We start from the raw sequence: 16,645 nt of genomic DNA, 5'->3' as shown, positions 1-16,645 counted from the left end.
GTGTATGCAGAAGGCAAGAGTTGAGGTTTGGAAGCCCCCACCAATATTTCAAAGGCTGTATCGAAATGCCTGGATGTCCAGGCAGAAGTCTGTTGCAGGGGTGTTCTCCTCATGGAGAACCTCAGCTGGAGCAGAGTAGAAGGCAAGTGTGGGGTTGAAGCCACCACATGGAGCCTCTACTGGGGCACTGTCTGGTGGAGCTGTGAGAAGAGGATCACTGTCTTTCAGACTCCAAAATAATAGATCCACTGACAACTTGTACTGTGCACCAGGATAAGCCGTAGGCACTCAGCACCAGCCTATGAAGGCAGCCATGAAGCTGTACCCTAAAAAGCCATAGGGGAAGAGCTTCCCAAGGTATTTGGGGCCCACCTTTTGCATTAGCAAGCCCTGGATGTGAGGCATTGAGTCAAAGAAAATTATTTAGGAGCTTAAAGATTTAATGACTGCCCTGCTGGATTTTAAACTTGGATGGAGCCTTTAGCTGCTTTGTTGTGACCAATTTCTCCCATTGGCAATGGGAGTATTTACCCAGTGCCTGTATCCTTATTGTATCTTGGAAGTAACTGACTTGTTTTTGTTTGTTTGTTTTTTTACAGGCTCACAGGCAAAAGAGACTTGCCCTGCCTAGATGAGACTTTGGACTTGGACTTTTGAGTTAATGCTGGAGTGAGTTAAGACTTTGGTTGACTGTTGGGAAGGCATGACTGTGTTTTTGAAATGTGAGAAAAACATGAGATTTGGGAGAGGCCAAAGGTGGAATGATATGGTTTAGTTCTTTGTTCTTGCCCAAATCTCATGCTGAATCATAGTTCCCAATGTTAGAAAAGGGACCTGGTGTTAGGTGATTGAATCATGTGGGCAGATTTCCTTCTCACCATTCTTATCATAGTAAGTATGTTCTCACAGGGTCTTCTTTTTCTGCTTGTTTGCTTTTTGTTTTTGTTTTTGTTTTTGTTTTAGTGTGTAGCACATCCCACTACACTCCCTCTTTTGCCACTGTGTGAAGATGTGATTGTTTCCCCTTTACCTTCTGTCATGATTATAAGTTTCCAGAGGCTTCCCCAGCCATGCCTCCTGTACAGTATGCAGAACTGTGAGTCAATTAAACCACTTTTCTTCATAAATTGCCTAGTCTCAGTCATTTCTTTACAGCAGTGTGAGAATGCACTAATACACATACGTTTTTTAAATAGAAGAATCCCCCGCTCCCAGAAAACTAAAAAAAAAAAAAGTCTTGATAAAAATTTTCTATATATACAATTATTTCCCAAAATGGAATCATGCTGGGGCAAGATAGTGTGATAGAAGTCTCCACCAATCATCCCCTCACCAAAACAAGAATGTCAGTTTAACAGGTTTTTACTAAATATTACCCCTGCAAGTGCCAAAAATAGGGTGAGCATGCCCTGTACCTGCTTCTAACATTAAATTGCTGAAAGTGGCACTAAGGACATAAGAAGAATGGTCTTGAATCACTGATGCTACACTTTCCCCATCCCCTGGGAGCAGCCACATGGTGCAGAGAGCATTTCTGTGCCCTCCAGAGTGGAGAACAAGGAATTTGGAAGCACTGAGCTCAGTGCTGCCCGTGTTATGGCAGAAAGAACACTGGACCAAACTCAGCTGATGCTTACCAGTGGAGGAAACAATTAAACAAGCACTAGTTAGAGAGGAACTACCAATGCCAGAGGTGAGAACTCAAGGTTCTGTAAGCCTCAGCACCTTGGGCTAAGATGCAATGGGTACTCAAATAAACTTGAAAGACAGTCTAGGCCACAAGGACTACAACACCCAAAAAAGTCCTAGGCTGAACTGGGATGAGACAATGGACTGGGAGAGCATATGACCTACTGAGACACCAACTGGGGTGGCTAAGACAGTGCTGGCATTACCCGTCCCCTAACCCCAGGCTGCACAATTTACAGCTCCAAAAGCAACCCTTCTTTCCTTCTTGAGGAGAGGATATCAAAGAGTGGGTATGAGTTTGTTTTGTATCTTGGGTACCAGCAGAGCCACAGCATGACAAAGCACCAGTCAGAGTTGTGAAGCCCCTGTCCCAGGCCCTAGCTCCTGAATATTTGTAGACATACCCTGGGCCAGAAAAGAACCAAAGGCAGGAACTCACTGCCTGTCTTGAAGGAAAGAATTCAGCTCAGGAAGGCACCATCACCTGAGGAGCTTTTGGGCCATAAATAACCAGCAGTGACACCCAAGTATTATGTTGGAGGCCTTAGGTGAGACACTGAAACTTGCTGACCTCAGGTGAAACTCAGGACATTCACAACCATGGTGGCTACAGGACGAGGCTTCTTCTGCTTAAGAAAAGCAGAGGAGGCCGGGCGCGGTGGCTCACAAGGCCAAGAGATTGAGACCATCCTGGTCACATGGTGAAACTCCGTCTCTACTAAAACTACAAAAAATTAGCTGGGCATGGTGGCGCGTGCCTGTAGTCCCAGTTGCTCGGTAGGCTGAGGCAGGAGAATTGCCTGAACCCAGGAGGCGGAGGTTGCGGTGAGCCGAGATCGCGCCATTGCACTCCAGCCTGGGTAACAACAGCGAAACTCCGTCTCAAAAAAAAAAAAAAAAGAAAAGCAGAGGAAAAAGTAAAGGGGACTTTATCTTGTACCTTAAGTACCATCTTGGCCACAGAAAGGTAGGGCAGCAAACAGGCTTTTAAGGTCCCTAGTTCCAGAACTTGGCTCTTGGATGGCATTTCTGGACCCATTCTTGCCTAAAGAGGAGCCAGGGTGATCCCCAGGTCAAGCAGCATTCAACAAAGTTAACTGAAGACCTCATGGGCCTTAAGGGAGTATCAACAGAGGTTTGACTGCACTTCTGATGGGCCTGAGGGGATGGTGGCCATGGGGTGAGGATCTTCTGCTTTTGGAAAAGGGAGGAAAGAGTGAGAAGGATTGTGCCTTGTGGTTTGGCTGCCAGCTCAGCTACAGTATGGGAGAACACCAGGTGGATTTCAAAGGTATTTGGCCCTAGTTCCTGGCTCCCAGTTGGCACCTCTGTATGCCCCTAGGGCTTGGGGTCACTTGCTATCCTGAAGGGAAGGACATAGGCCTGACCAGATCTGTCATCTGCTGATTTTAGAGTGCCAGAGCTTTGAGCAACCATAGGCAGTAGTTAGGGAGACATTAGAGCAGGCTTTGGGCAAGACCCAGTGCTGTGCTGATTTCGGGTCTGACTCAGCTCAGTCTTAGGGGTGATGGCCACACAGGTACTTATGTCACTCTATTCCTAAGCCCAGGTGTCTCAGAATAAAGAGAGAGACTCTGCTTGTTTGGGAGAAAGTAAGGGAAGAGAACAAAGGTCTCTGTTTGGTAATCCAGAAAATTACTCTGGATCTTTTCCAAGATCATCAAGGAAGTACCTTAACAAATACCTAACTCTTCAGTGTCCAGACACTGAAGAACATCTACTAGCATCAACACCATCCAGGGAAACATAACCTTACCAAACGAACTAAATAAGGCACCAGATACCAATCCTGGAGAGCAGAAGTATGTTACCTTTCAGACAGATAATTCAAAACAGCCGTGTTGAGAAAACTCAAGGGAATTCAACAAAACACAGAGAAGGAATTCAGAATTCTATCAGATAAATTTAACGAAGAGATTGAGATAATTTAAAGAATAAAGGAGAAATTGCAGAGTTGAAAAATGCAACTGGCATAGTGAGGAATGCATCAGAGTATTTTAGTAGCAGAATTGATCAAGCAGAAGAAAGAATTAGTGAGCTTGAGGACAGACTATTTGAAAATACACGGGGAGACAAAAGAAAAAAAGAATAAAAAAAATAAATCATGACTATAGGATATAGAGAGTAGCCTTAAAAGGGCAAATCTAAGAGGTATTGGCTGTAAAGAGGAGGTAGAGTGATGGGATAGAAAGTTTATTCAAAGGGATAATACTAGATAGCTTCCCTAACCTACAAAATAATATTAATATTCAAGTACAAGAAGGTTATAGAACACCAAGCAGATTTAACCCAGAGAAGACTACCTCAAGGCATTTAATAATCAAACTCCCATAGATCAAGAAGAAAGAATGGATCTTAAATGTAGTAAAAGAAAAGAAACAAATAAAATACAATGGAGCTCCAATACATCTGGCACCAGCAGACTTTTCAGTGGAAAACTTACAGGCCAGGAGAGAGGGGCATGACATAATCAGAGTGCTGAAGAAAACACACACACACACTTTTACTCTAGAATAATATATCTGGTGAAATTATCCTTTAATATGATGGAGAAATAAAGACTTTCCCACATAAAAAAAAGCTAAGGGCTTTCTTACCTCAAGAAGTGCTAAAAGGAGTACTTCAATCAGAAAGAAAAGGATGCTAATGAGCAACAAGTCATCACCTGAAGGTATAAAACTCACTGGTAATAGTGAACAGAAAAGCACAGAATATTATAACACTATCCGTAGTGTGTAAACTACTCTTACCCTAAGGAAAAAGACTAAACAATGAACCAATCAAAAATAATAACTACAACAACTTTTCAAGACATAGACAATACAATAAGATATAAATACAAAAAATGTTAAAAAGAAGGGAAACAAAGTTAAGGTGTTGTGTCTTCACTAGGTTTCTTTTTGCTTGTTTGTTTAGGCAAACAGCATTAAGGTGATATCAGCTTAAAATAATGGGTTATAAGATAGTATTTGCAAGTGACGTGGGTAACCTCAAACCAAAAAGCATACAATGGATACACAAAAAATAAAAAGCAAGAAACTAAATCATACAACCAGAGAAAATCACCTTCACTAATGGAGGACAGGAAGAAAAGAAAAGGAAGCGAAAACCACAAAGCAACCAAAAACAAAGAAAATTGAATAAGTATGTCTTATTTATCAATGATAACACTGAATGTAAATAGACTAAAGTCTCCAATCAAAAGACATAGAGTGGTTGAATGAATTTTTTTAAAGAAGAGAAAGACCCACTGATCTGTTGCCTATAAGAAACACACTTCACCTATAAGGACACACATAGACAGAAAATAAAGGAATGGAAAAAGATATTCCATGACAATAGCAACCAAAAAAAAAAAAAATAGCAGGAATTACACTAACATCAGACAAAGCAGATTTCAAGACAAAATTTATTAATATGAGAGACAAAGAAGGTCAGTATATAATGATAAAGGGGTCAATTCAGCAGGGGTTACAATAATTTTAAATATATGCATCCAACACTGCAACACCCAGATATATAAAGCAAATGTTATTAGAGCTAAAGAGGTAGATAGATCCCAATACAATAATAGTTGGACATTTCAGCACCCTGCTTTCAGCACTGGACAGATCTTCCAGACAGAAAATCAACAAAGAAACATTAGTTTTAATCTGTACTGTAAACCACATGAGCCTAATAGATATTTTCAGAACATTTCACTCAAGGGTTGCAGAATACACATTCTTTTCATCATCACATGGTTCACTCCCAAGAACAGACCATATGTTAGATTACAAAACAAGCCTTAAAAAATTTCAAAAATTGAAATAATATCAAGCATCTTCTCTGATAACAATGGGATAAAAGTAGAAATTAACAGCCAGAAATTTTGAAAACTACACAAATACATGGAAGTTAAATAATATGCTCCTGAATGACCATTGGCTTAATGGACAAATTAAGAAGAACATTGAAAAGGTTTTTGGAACAAATAATAATGGGAACATATACCAAAATCTATGGGATACAACAAAAACAATATAAGAGGAAAGTTCAAAGCTATAAGTAACTACATCAAAAATGAAGAAAAACTTTAAATAAACAGCCTAACAATGCATCTTCAAGAGCTGGAAAAGCAAAAACAAACCAAACCCAAATTTAGTAGAAAATAGAAGTGAAGAAGAACAAAGCAGAAATAAATGGAATTTAAATAAATAAAATAATACAAAAGACCAATGAAACAAAATGTTGTTTTGTGGAAAAGTTAAACAAAATGGACAAGCCTTTAGCCAGACTAAGAGAAAAAAAGAGAAGATCCAAATAAATAAAATCGGAGATGAAAAAGAAGACGTTACAACTGATACTGCAGGTATTCAAAAGGTAATTAGTGACCACTGTGAGCAACTATATGCCAATATATTGGAAAATCTAGAAGAAATGGATAAATTCCTAGAAAAATACAACCTACCAAGATTGAACCAGGAAGAAATCCAAAGCCTGAACAGATCAATAACAAGTAAAAAAATTGAAGCTGAAATAAAAAATTTCCCAATACAAGAAAACGTTGGGACTTGTTGGCTTCACTGCTGAATTCTACTAAACAGTTAAATAACTAATACCAACACTACTCAAACTGTTTCAAAAAATGAAGGAGGAAAGAATACTTCCAAACCCATTCTGTGAGGCTAGTAGGCATATGAAAACAGACACAATATCATTGATCATCATACAAATGCAAGTCAAAACTACAATGAGATATCATCTCACCCCAGTTAAAATGGCTTATATCAAAAAGACAGGCAATAACAAATGCTGATGAGGCTGTGGAGAAAAGGGGACTCTCACACACTGTTGGTGGGAATGTAAATTAGTAAAACAACTATGAAAAACAGTTTCAAGGTTCCTCAAAAAACTAAAAATAGATCTACCATATGATCTAACAACCCCACTGCTTGATATATACCCAAAAGAAAGGAAATCAATATATTGAAGAGGTAACTGGCACGCCTATGTTGTTACAGCTTTGTCCACAATAGCCAAGATTTGAAAGCAACCTAAGTGTCCATAAACAGTTGAATGGACAAAGAAAATGTGGCCTTTATACGCAATAATGTACTATTCAACCATTAAAAAAAAAAGAAAAGATTCAGTCATTTGCAACAACATAGATGGAAGTGGAGGACTGGTGGTCTTTATGTTAAGTGAAGTAAGCCAGACGCAGAAAAACAAACATTGCTTGTTCACATTTATTTGTGGGATCTAACTATCAAAATAATTAAACCCATAGAGATAGAGAATAGAAGGATGGTTATGAGAGGCTGGGAATATTAGTAGTGGGGGTGGGAGAGAGAGGGTGATTGTTAAAGTGTATGAAAAATAGAATGAATGGGCCGGGCACAGGGGCTAATGCCTGTAGTCCCAACACTTTGGGAAGCAGAGGAGGGTGAATCACCTGAGATCAGGAGTTTGAGAGCAGCCTGGCCAGCATAGTGAAACCCCATCTCTACTGAATATACAAAACTTAGCCAGGTGTAGTGGCACACACCTGCAATCCCAGGTACTCGGGAAGCTAAGGTGGGAGAAACCCTTGAAACTTGGAGGTGAATTGCAGTGAGCTGAGATCACCCCACTGCACTCCCACCTGGGTGACAGAGTGAGAATCCATCTCAAGAAAAAAAATAGAATGAATAGATGAATAAGACCCAGTACTTGATAGCACAAAGGGTGATTGTAGTTGATAATAATTTAACTGCACATTTAAAAATAACTAAAAGAGTGTAATTGGAAATGCTTGAAGGGATGGATATCCCATCTTCCATGCTGTGATTATTACACATTGCAAGCCTGTATCAAAACTTCTCCTGACCCCATATGTACATACATCTACTATGTACTCACAAAAATTAATAAGAAAAAAGTGATTATGCTATATATACTATTTCATAATCTAGTTTATTCTATTGCATTAATCTGCATTATTTTTATCAAAGCACTTATCAGAAATTATCTTGTACTCACTAGTAGGTAAGCTCTGTGAGAACAGGGATTTTAACTGTTTTGCTCATTATTTTATCCTCAGTAGCTAAAAGAGTCCCACACACAAAGCAGAGGTTCAGTAGATACAAATTCTGAAAGAATAGTTATTTTTCACTTAATTTGCTCCATGAAACATAGTGGTTAGAAGGTATACCACCTGGAAGAAATACAAATTTATTCAACTACTGATCTAGTGTTTTATATTTGATTTTGTTTTCAAAGTTTTCACTATTGACATAATACTTTGCATTCTTATAGCTAATCTTGGCACCCATCCTTTAATATTCCCTTGATTTAAATTTCTAGATATGAGATTAATGGGTCAAATGGTATGCATATTTTAAGTATTTTTATTTACTTTGCCATATTGAGATGTAAAACACTTTTTTTCTTCTATCAGCTTTGCATGAGAATATCTTGTATGTTTGCCAACACTGTGTTTTACTGTTTACTGCTTACCATTACCATTGCCAGTTTGAAAGATGAAAAATGGCTTCTAATTTTTTATATTTGCATTTCTTAGGTTATAAACAATTTTGGACTTTATTGTGGCAATTTATGAACTACTCTTTACATCTTTTTTCACTTTTAGTAGAGTCATTTGATTTCATGAAGATTTTCAAGTAATAAAAGCACTGGTCGTTTTTCTCTTGTGTCAAAAATATTCTCCCCAGTTTTTAATTTGCCTTTTACTAACACTGATAATTTTTTAATGATCTTCAAAATTTATCAATTTCTACCATCTCAGAAGCTCATGTCAAGAAACCTCAAGTTTAAAAAAGTCTTCCTTTTACTGCCTATTTTTTGTTGTGTTTCTTGTATGTTCTTTTGAATCAACTTCTTTTAAAAAATACAATTAATTTTTGTGGATTTATGCAAAATATTTGGAAAAATCATAATGCATAATTTTGAACATAATATAGATGTTGATGGAATACTGAGGTTAGGTAGTACTGCAGGTTTGCTCACACATGAGCCGTGTGGATAGATCACATGACACCAACTCAGAAGCAGGCATCTTTACCCACCAGGTGCACTTTATTACTGATTATGCCCATTTCTTCCAACTGCTAATTAAAGTGTTAATGACATCAGAGATGTGAACACAAAATCTATGGGTGAAACTGAGGTAGAAGGCAGGAGTTGACACAGGAGTCAGGACTTGACTCCAGAGGCGGGGCTCAGACATCAAACCAAATTGAGGACTAGCTGAAACAGGGACATGGCAGAAGCAGCTTTCCACAGGACACCCTGTCCGTGTGCCAGTCAGTTTCCCATTGCCATGGCAACATCCAGATTTTACCACCTCTTCATGGTAATGACCTGATGATTGGAAGTTGCCACCCTTTTCTATAGATTTCTGCATAATTTGGCCTTTAATTTGCATGTAATTAAAAGTGGATGTAAATATGACTGCAGAACCGCCTTTGAGCTGCTGCTCTGGGCACACTGCCCATGGGGTAGCCCCACTTCGCAGGAGCAGGACCTCTGCTGCTGCTGCTGTACAGTGCCACATCAGTAAAAGAGGCCAACACCACCACTGGCTAATCCTGGTTTTCTTTCTGGGGCAAAGCTAAAAGTCCTCTCAGGCTAAGCCCCAGTTTTGGTGCTTGTCTGCCCTGCATCAAAGCCAAGCTGAGGATGACAACACATTTACATTTTAAAAATATTTTCATAGGCTGTATCACAAAACAATAAGAGGATGCCTTTCTGACTCACCTCCAGTGAAACTGCATGATAATAGGCACCTACTGTGTGCACATTCCAAAATTAGATATGATATCCACCAGGTTAAACTTCCAAAGGGGTCCCAAAAACCCGATGTGTACATTCTTAGCCCTCACTATACTAAGGACACATAAAGGAAAAAATGAGCGATTAGAAGGAGCATTTATTTAAAGAAAACATCCCCTCTGCTTCCTCTTCAGTGCCCCTCAGCAAGGACTGCCTCCTGTAAACATTTATGAACAAAAGTTGCAAGGAATCCTTTGCAGAGATCAGTATACATCCCTGGAATCTTACCTATCTGACAGTGTCATGGGGTGATGGGTGTGTTAGGATTTTCTGCTCCAAGTGACAGAGAACTTGGATTTCCCCTGGATCTTCTCTAGGTAAGATATTTAGAATGGAAAGGTGACCTCCACGGATGCATGGACCACAAAAGGCTGAGGCACAAACGACTGGATCAAGAATGCTGAAGGCAAAAGCTTCTCAGCTGTGGGTGGCAAGATCCTTGCAAACGAGCAAAGAGAATGAGTTGGTAGATTATGTGTCAAACCTAGACAGAGGCCACTTCGCTGATAACCACGTCCATGGAGTTTTTAGGACAGGATTAGTTTCCTGCGCGTTCTCCACCTTTTTCTCTTCTACACCCCTAACTTTAGAGGAATCAGAAAACATCGTTCTTAAATAGAGCAGGGGAAATCAGACCACACAATCCTTCCCTAACAATAAAATTCCTGCCTTCTAGCACGCTTAAACCAATAGAGTTCATCTCCAATGAATTTAGGATGTTTTCTTTCTTCACTTGGATTACACATTTTAATGGTGGAACTGAGGCTATTTGTGGATGGATAAAAATGATTGAAAAACTGTCTATCACCAAAGAGTGAACTGAAAATGCGTTGCATCTGTGCTGTACTTCGTTCACACATAGGAGAAAAACTTGTCCCTCAGAATGGGTTTGAAAGCTCAGTGGGGACAGAAAAAGAACAATCATTTTCTGATCTACTGCAGATCCTTTTTTTCCCCAATATGATGAATAGAATTATAACCATAGACTCAAATCAATGAGAATATATTCACAAGAAAAGATTTTAAGAACGGCTATCCCATCAGACACCTCGTTTGGTAAAAATTGCAGGAAACTGGATTGTGGTTCATGAGTGTGTTGATTTAGGGATAATTATTGAACTGTTTAGTTATGATTTGTATACTTTCCGTTCATAATTTAATCTGAAAGACTTTTAAAAAATTATCTGGTTTGACAAGCCTATTTGAAAATGACTTTATAAATTGCCCCTTGGAAAGAGCAGCAGGGTCTTACCTGACCACAAGTGTACTGTGCCCGGTGAAAGCTAAAACAGCTCTAAGCTCCCTGTGTTTGCGAATGACACTCAGTTCCAGGGGCAGCTAAGAGCCCTCCACAGTTATCACATTCCTCATGCCTAGAAACGCCTAAAAGTCTCACAATAGATTTACACATTGAAAAGGGGCTTCTATCCGCCGGGCACGCTGGCTCACACTTGTAATCCCAGCACTTTGGGAAGCTGAGATAGGCGGATCATGAGGTCAGGAGTTCACAACCAACCTGGCCAAGATGGTGAAACCCCGTCTCTACCAAATACAAAAATTACCTGGGTGTGGTGGCGGGTGCCTGCAATAGCAGCTACTCGGGAGGCTGAGGCAGAGGATTGCTTGAACCCAGGAGACGGAGGTTGCAGTGAGCAGAGATCATGCCATTGCATTCCAGCCTGGGTGACAGAGGGAGATTCCATCTCAAACAAAAGGGTCAGGGACTTCTCTCACTGTAAGGTACATGGATGTGCTCTGGTCAAGGAATAGGCGAGGTGAATAGCCAGGCCTGTATGACTCAGAGAGTTTGGCATGCAGGAACACACCTCCACTGGTTATATAACCTGTTTGCATAAGTTCATGCTTGACTTGGAGCCACTGTTATCTGTAGTGGCTGTGCACAGGGCTTGGCTCGGCTCAACATAGCTTGACATAGTGGGTACACTGGTACCCAGAGGAAAAGAGACCCAGAGCTGTCTGTCTTGCAGATGGACAGAGGGGAACGAGGACGTGGCTCAGCCTGGCACGGCACTGCACAGCTTGTGCTCATGCCCAGAGACAGAAAGAGTTAAGCTGCTGACTCTGAAGGCAGGGGAGAGCTGGCTATGCAGCCGAGTGTGGGAGCCACCGGCTTAAGTAGCCAAGACAAGATAGACAGAGTGAAGGCTAATGTGAGAAAGCTGTTGATGAGCACTGATGCGGGATAAAACCATGTTCACCTGCATACGGCCTCCCTCTCTCCTCCCCAGTGTTCTTCCTGCCAATCCGCCCACTCCCTTCGGACCACAGCATGGGCTGGACCTGGACCCCGCCAGCAAAAAAAAAAAAAAAATGTTAAAAAAACCAAAAACCAAAAACTTAACAATTTCCAGTTAGGAACATTGCGAGCATCTTTCCCAAATCGTACCTGTTTCATCAGCATTTAAATATCAAGAAAATCTGCAGCCATCAAAGTTAAAGCACCTTATCTCTGATCTGGACTGCTTCTCTTTCTGTTTCTCTGGCCGCTTCTCTGGGCAAATCAAACTTTGCTAAGTGAAGCAGGATCCAGCCTTCTGGCAAACGGTCTGTAGCTACAGACAAGGAACAATATAGTCCCAGGGATACAGCTGGGAAAAGAAAAAGGGAAGAGACTCCCCGAAAGGAAATCCCTTTGCCCTTGACCCAGTCCATCTCCCAGGCTAACTGGGACCTGCTGGATACAGTCATCAGGAAGGTGACGTGAAAGATAAGGCAGGTGAAAGGGAAGATGAACGCGGAGCACATGAGCAGGTGGGAGCCTCGGATTCGTTGGAAGGCACATTCTTGGAAGAAAAGGGGGGCTTCAACTGAATGTTGTCCTAACAGAATAAGGGCTCACCTTGGTGTACGTTGTGAATTTTTAGAGAAGCCTGGATTTTAAAGCAGTCTGGATTTTTTTATTTGCATAATCTTATTGGGTACAAGTGCAATTTTGTTCCACGCATGGATTGTGTAATGTTCAAATCAGGGCTTTTGGTGTAATAACTATTTAAGAATTCTCATCATGCACCCTCTCTTTCCTCCTCACTTTTCTGAGTCTTCATTATCTATGATTCCACTCTCTGTGTCCGTGTATACATAATTTTTTAGCTCTACTTTGGGAGTGAGAACATGCAATATTTGCGATATTTGCCTTTCTGTGTCTGATTTGTCTCACTTAAGATAATGGCCTCCAGTTCCATTATGTTGCTGTAAAATATAGGATTTCATTTATTCTGATGATGAATAGTATTTGTATATATATACCATTTCCATTTCCTTTTTTTCAATTTTTGTTTTGAGATGGGGTCTTGCTCGGTAACCCAGGCTGGGGTGTGGTAGAGTGATCACAGCTCACTGCAGCCTCAGCTTCCCAGGCCCCAACAACCCTCCCTCCTCACGCCCCAACTAGATGGGACCACAGGCACACACCACCGTGCCCAGCTAATTTTTATTTTTTGTAGAGACAAGTTTCCCTGTGTTGACCAGGCTGGTCCCAGACTCCTGGACTCAAGCAGTCCTCCTGCCTTGGCTTCCCAAAGAGCAGGGGTAACAGGTGTAGGCCACTGTGCCCAGCAGCCGTTTATATTTCTTGATGCGTAAGTGTTGACATCTATTTAAAGAACTATTTGGTCTAATGTGTGTGGGCCACCCTCTCATCTATAGCTTAAATGAGTGCCCACGTTTTCATCTCACAATGCTGAGACTTCATTCAGTTGACCTAGAAAAGCCCGAATTCAGCATACAAAAGTAATTCGTGCCAAACTAGAATGTATGAAAGTATAAGACGTAGGGGCAGCACAGGCCCCAGATGAGTCCCCCTCTACTTGCCTGCCCAATGATGTCTTATGCCAGCAGTTCTCAGTATAGGCTAGGGGCTCTTGAGAGTCCCAGGGACCCTTTTATGGTGTATTTATTTCTAGTTCTAAATTTTCTGTTCATGTCAAACAAATTACTACAAACTTTTGGCTTAAAACAGCATAGCTTTGTGGTCTCACAGTTTCCACGGGTCAGAAGTCCAGGTAAAATGTGAAGAATCCCCGTCCTGGGTCTCCCGAGGCCACCATCAACATGCTGGCAGGTTTACTACTGGATATTCCAGGGGAAAACTACGTATAGCTTCTTTCATGTTATTTGCAGAATTCAGCTGCGTGTTGGTTCAGGGCTGTTTTCCACTTCTAGCTAGTTCTAGCGTCTTCTAGTTGCTGGCTATCTTCCTTGGCTATGGCTTCCTCCATCTCCAAAGCCAGCAACAGTGGGCCGAGTACTCATGCTTCAAACTCTCAGAGTTCCACTCTCCTTTCCTGTCCACAGCTCCTATGATGAGGTTGGACATATCCAGATCATCTACTCTTCCTACCGTCCACATAACACAATCCAGGAAGTGAAATCTCAGCATGTTCATAGACCCTAAGGACTCAACTGTGGAACCAGGGGGGCTGTCCATAGAAACTCCACCTCTGCACAAGGCTCTGCATTAAGGCTAATTTTGTAGTAATGATAAGTCATCACCTTTTTATTAACACTATGTTGCCGTTTGCTCTCAGAAACAGTCACAGTGAATTTGCCTGTTCCTTAGAAGCAAGAATCAAGGCAGTAATACCAAACTGAACTCAGTGAATTATCCATGGCCACAACCCACGATTCAAGAAAATGCTAAAGAATGTCTTTGATAAAGACGCAAAATGTATTGATTTATTAAATCTCAATGCTTGCATCCTGTCTTTTAATACTGATAAATGAAATGAGAAGGATGCCTAAAGCATTTGTCTCAAGGTAAAGCACTTACAGAACAGTTTGAGAGGGAAATTGAACTAGCTGCTTTTTCATGAATACTTAGCAGAGTGACCCAGTGGCTTACTGCAAGTATTAATATTTGATTATTTAATTGCCATTTTGTTTAATTAGTTTAAAGGTTCTTATCAAAGGAAAATAACCGATAGTATTTACTGCCAAAGATAAAATTTGAGCCTTCAGGTTTAATTTAGTATTTTAGAAAAGAAGTGCCAATCCACATCAGCTTAAATACGTCTCAATATTTCAGAGACTTCATAAGACGTGTGGTGATATTTAACAAATGTGACTTTAAAAAATATTCTACAAATAAAATATTATCATGCTTTAAAGATCTGTAGACCTCACTACAGCATTTTCCACATGACTGAAATTATGCACATGTAAAGATCCATTGAAAGCTATAAGGTAGAACAAAATAGGCCGGGCGCGGTGGATCACGCCTGTAATCCCAGCACTTTGGGAGGCCGAGGCGGGTGGATCACGAGGTCGAGAGATCGAGACCATCCTGGTCAACATGGTGAAACCCCGTCTCTACTAAAAATACAAAACATTAGTTGGGCATGGTGGCGCGTGCCTGTAACCCAGCTACTTAGGAGGCTGAGGCAGGAAAATTGCCTGAACCCAGGAGGCAGACGTTGTGGTGAGCCAAGATCGCGCCATTGCACTCCAGCCTGGGTAACAAGAGCGAAACTCCGCCAAAAAAAAAAAAAAAAAGATAGAACAAAATAAGAACAATACATGAAAAGCTTGTTAATATTGCTATATATTCTACATTGCAATTCAACTTTGAGAAATTATGATTTGCCGAGTTTTGGTGTAATATTAAAGAAGAATAGCCACAATTATTTAGGCAAGATACATATACTTCTCCCTCTTCCAGATACCTATCTGTGTGAGAACAAATTTTCCTTGTAAATTTCAACTAAAAACTACATATTTCAATGGAAGTAATGCAGAAGCAGACGAGAATCCATCTCTCTTCTGCTATAGCAGCTATTAGTAGATTTCAAATGGAAAGCAATGCCACTTCTCTAACTGCTACTTTCTTTTAAAAAAATAGTCATTTTTCATAAAATAAGTTGATGTTAACAGTTATTATTGGTATTTTAAAATACACTAATAAATATATATTTCACATTTATTTTAAAATTTTGAATACAGTATTTATTAATAAATATAATCCTCAAAAACAGATACTTCTTGATGTTCTAAGTAACTTTTAAGACCATAGCATGTTCTGAGACTAAAATATTTCCAAAGCGGTACCCGAAACTCATTAGACCTCTCACACTAACTTCATAACCAATAAGCTACTCTCTCTTCCAGGAATTCTTCTCAACAAACTCCCCTCAGCTCCTTCCAAATAGCCAACTATTTGTAGATAGTCAAGACTCAACTTTTACATTTTTTTCTGCAGAAAGCCTCCTGTAATGGCTAATATTGAGCGTTAACTTCATTCCGTTGAAAGGATGCAAAGTACTGCTCCTGGCTATGTCTGTGAGGTGTTGTCAAAGGAGATGAACATTTGAGTCAGCGGATGGGAGAGGCAGACCCACCGTCAATCTGGGTGGTCCCCATCCCCTCAGCTGCTAGCGTGGCTAGAAAAAGAGAGCAGAGCAAGTGGAGTGAGCAGACTGGCTGAGTCTTCTGGCCTTCATCTTTCTCCCGTGCTGGATGCTTCCTGCCTTGGAACATCAGACTCCAAGTTCTTCAGCTTTGGGACTCTTGGACCTACACCAGTGCTTTGCCAGGGCTCTCAGGCTCTTGGGCCCACAGAATGAAGGCTGCACTGTTGGCTTCCCTGCGTTTGAGGTTCTGGGACTCAGACTGGCCTCCTTGCTCCTCAGCTTGCCGACGGCCTGTTGTGGAATTTCACTTTATGATCGCTCAATTCTCCTTAATAAATTTCCCTTCATGTATACATCTGTCCTGTTAGTTCTGTTCCTCTAGAGAACCATGACTAATACACCTCCTCACATTCTTCTTTCCCCAATCAGCAAAAGGCATTTCTCTTCTCTGTTTTTTTTTTTAAGCATATTATTTGTAAGTTAAATCATAGTACTTATCATAATGTGCTTTAATTATTGCCATGTTTGACTATCTACTCCTCAGGACTGAAAAATATCTGGTGATATGGCCTGATTTGCTTCAGGTAAAGGAATTACAATTTTTCTATCTCTATACCATTGATGTCTGGCACTGTCCTCTCCATCCATATGGCATGTACTTAAACTGTGGCGTAAAAGTACAAATCTGACTTTTGTAGAAATTCCTAATAGTTTGAAAACGCTGATATGTATGTTATCCTACTCAAAGTACATTTCTC

This window comes from Cebus imitator, unplaced genomic scaffold, assembly GCF_001604975.1.
Source record: "Cebus imitator isolate Cc_AM_T3 unplaced genomic scaffold, Cebus_imitator-1.0 Scaffold6, whole genome shotgun sequence".
Classification (NCBI taxonomy): domain Eukaryota; kingdom Metazoa; phylum Chordata; class Mammalia; order Primates; family Cebidae; genus Cebus; species Cebus imitator.
This window is presented reverse-complemented; position numbering follows the sequence as displayed.